Here is a 4,056-nt window from a genome sequence, read left to right on the forward strand (position 1 = left end):
TTGGGTAATTGTCAAAGACCAGTATTCTCACTCCGTGTATCCCAACATAATGCATCAAATAACAGACCAGTGAAAATACTTGCTCGATTGATTATCGAAAATGCAAGAGAAAATTGAAAGAGAAAACACCCTTTTTGCACAACTTTGTCTGCTTTCAGATGTAGAATAAAAAAGGCTTCAGTCAAAGTCTCTTATTATTTGAAGGAGAAATTACCTCTTTCTCAAAAACCATGTTACTGTAGAGGGAGCCCTTTGTCACAATGTTTTATATACTAATCAACAGCTCTCCGTTACTCGTACAGAGTAAGTTTTTTTATGTTAACATTTATTTTGATGAATTACCAATAGTGTCCATTGCCTTTCAGAAAGTTGAACACTTGAAGTATTTCATAGACTTTACCTAGTCCCATTCACTCATGCAACACATTGTAATCTGGTAGACACTCATGTATTAATGTATCTTTCTAAAGGGGAAAGTGAACCTCGGACTGAGGTTTAGTGTTTCGTTTATTTTGTTATAGGGTTGTGCAAAAGAATTGGCTGTATTAGACTTGGTTACAAGTCTGTGATAGTTGTTTTGTTTATACTTGGGCTTGCCGTAGAATTGGCTGTCTTAAACTTGGTAACACGTTTAATGGTAGCTATAGTCTTCTACTGGATAGTCGATACAGGCTAAATTCGCACAGGTGCCATCTTATACAAAATAATAATAATAAAATAATAATTTGGGGGACTAATCATCCTTACTCGCAGCTATAGAGCTGAATTGCGAAGGACGCGGCTACAACGTGTTCGAGAAGCAGGCATGCAAGGGCGCCTCTTGCTGCCAGCCACATCAACCCATTATGACCACGGAGCACAAAACCCTTGTGGCGCAGCAGAGAACCAACGCACAACTCAACTCACATAATGGCCCTGGCCGGGAGTCGAACTGGGTCACCTTGGTGAGAGGCGAGCGACAAGCCAACCATGCCATCTTGTTGACTAGAGACAAGAGCTGCCAAACATTTGCACCTTGCAATTAGGGAGATTGTGTGCAGCAATCAGGAAAACAAAAATAAGAATTACATTTAAAGGCAGTGAACACTATCGGTAGTTGTCAAAGGATAGCCTTCACAGTTGGTGTATCTCAACATAATTATGCATAAAATAACAAACCTATGAAAATTTGAGCTCAAACTGTCATCGAAGTTGCGAGATAATAATGAAAGAAAAATAACCCGCGTCAAACGAAGTTGTGTGCGTTTAGATGGTTGATTTCGAGACCTCAAGTTCTAAATCTGAGGTCTCGAAATCAAATTCTTGGAAAATTACTTCTTTCTCGAAAACTATGTTACTTCAGAGGGAGCCGTTTCTCACAATGTTTTATACTACCAACCTCTCCGCATTACTCGTTACCAAGAACAGTTTTATGGCAATAATTATTTTGAGTAATTACCAATAGTGTCCACTGCCTTTAACACAACTGTTTCCATAATCAGAAAGATTTTTCAAATTTTCTTCAATCATCAGAACATGGAGAGGGTGGGTTATTTTCAGAGAACTTAATGCCGAATCAATGCGAGTTCGCAGCTCTGAGAGGCTGATATTGGCTGTCACTAAATACATGTAAACCATAACTATATCAGTTATCATCGGCCGCTAGTCTAATGGTCCTCATTTGTCGATCCATTGAGCAAGGTCTATGGTCGAACTTGGCTTTCCCCGAGTTACCCCCTCTTGTGGGATAACCGAAGAACAAAGATATTGGTAAGAATCCCAAATAAATACTTATCTAACATCTAACCTGTAAAATATTTTCTGCTAAAAGAAAACGTTAACAAAAACTCGTATAAAGCAGTATTCAAAATAAGACAAATGTAAGATAACAGAGAGCGCTTAGTGACTGTAACCCTATTGGTAGTAATAATAGTATGCGACCTATATTGGGTGCGTTCGTTTAGCTCCCCTGGGTCGACCCCGGTCTGCCCCGGTACGTTCCAATAGCTTTGACGGGGCTCCCCCGGGTCAGCCCCCAGTGCCCTGCTTGTGGAGTGGGTCACTTGGGGTGACCTGTGGTGCATGCCGTCACCACGAGAGGGCCGAGTGTGATCGTTCGATTAGCTCTTGTCATGGGCTCACCCGAGTGAGCACCGCGGGGTCGACCCAGGTAATATAAACGAACGCACCCATAGTTTGAGGCATCCTGATTGGTCCCTCTCTCTGACCATCTCTGACATTAGCCCCTCTCTCTCTCTGGCTCTCGGTTTTGCATGTAAACAGCAGTTGTGACGAATAGAAATGAATATTCATGAGGTCACCTCCTAGATGTCGAGAGAGGGCGTTTTGCAGCAGACAGATTTGAGAGCCCAATACAAGGAAGGGGGGGTACAGTGCACACAAATGTTGCCTAATATTCTGACATGGGGTTGTGACTTCCAACTTGATATATTTAGGATGAAATCTAGATATTTATTTCTACTTTTTAATTTTTCAAAATTACACTGTTGTGTTTACCATCAAGCTATTTCTTTTATATAGCTCTATGGTGTATACACAATCATGAATTTGTTGACTACATTTACAATGTTTGCAGTTGTCATTCCTTTGAATGTATTAAAGGCAATTCAGAGAGAAACTTTCTTCACCGAATCATTAAACCAACACTATCGAAACCACGCCTTTTCCTTTGGATTCGGCTGACGCTATTGTATTTTGACAATAATTGAATAATTGCGCGAGCTTTGCGTCAGACGAGACAACGGAGCCCGAAGCCGAATCCAATACCGAAGCGGTGGTTTCGAAATAATGGCCGTAGACATCGGCAATCAGACGAGGGGACACTGTTGAGGGCGCTCTTCTCGTGGACCAGTCACAGCTCTGGGAACAGCGAAATGGACCAGTCTAAGATGGTCGGGCATTGTACTCACGTACTTCTATTTTAACAATTAACGAAATTATCGTTCAGAGTAAAACCACAAGCTTCGTCTTAAAAATAAATTCTCCAAGATTTGTTTTCACACTTGCGTCACTCTGATACAGAAATTGCAAAACATTAACACAAAAAACCTGCCTAGTTACATTGAGGGCGCTGTGTAACTTTAAGTGTGCTTCAACATTATGCCTGTGTGTTAGGACCTTGGTAGGGTCTAGAAATTTGGGACTGTGCAGGTAGGCACCAAGGAATGTCGGCAAAATAGTGGCTTCTTATAGAGCGCATATATCCGTCACTCAGTGATGCTCATGGCGCCTCAAGCCAGCGTACCGTATTTTACTGCAAATGTGGGACTACGTTTTGAATTATGAGACCTACTCCTTTTACATAGCACCATGTAATGCTTAACAAGGTGCGTGTGGCGTAATATGCAGCCAATCAAACCAGGAACACCGGGGCAAACCCCTTCTCTTTCCGCTAAAGTGCACTGGGTTCTTTTACGTGCGTTACACAACACATGGGACCAACGGCTTTACGTCCCATCCGTAGGACGAAGCATCGTGGATTAAGTGTCATGCTTGGACTCGAACCCACACTCTGCTGATTAAAAACAACGAGCTTGCGTTCAGCGCTCTTCGCTCAGCAACTAAACGCCACAAGTTTTACAACAAAGAGCGTTCAAAGTTTTGTCTTTCTTTGGTCATGCTGTTAACCTCACTGCGGTACTGGTAAAGTTCTGCATTGACGTAGCCATCAAGCGAATAGCCAAACATGTAGCAGCCAAATTGCACAAAGCTCAGTCATAAAAACGGTTTACAAAAACACACTACAATCAAAGCCCGCCCTCTGGGGGATGTGCCCTAAGGAATAACTATGGGTGCGTTCGATTAGCTTCCCTGTATCCACCCCGCGGTGCTCACTCGGGTGAGCCCCTGACAAGAGCTAATCGAACGATCACAGTCGCCCTCTCGTGGTGAAGTCATGCAACTCGGGTTACCCCCAAGTGACCCACTCCACGAGCAGGGCACTGGGGGCTGACCCAGGTGAGCCCCTGGAATGACGTCAAAGCTATTCGAACGCACCGAGGGTAGACCGGGGTCGACACAGGGAAGCTAAACGATTGATTGACATCACTGAAGGCA

This window comes from Asterias rubens, chromosome 8 (genome assembly GCF_902459465.1).
Source record: "Asterias rubens chromosome 8, eAstRub1.3, whole genome shotgun sequence".
Taxonomy (NCBI): domain Eukaryota; kingdom Metazoa; phylum Echinodermata; class Asteroidea; order Forcipulatida; family Asteriidae; genus Asterias; species Asterias rubens.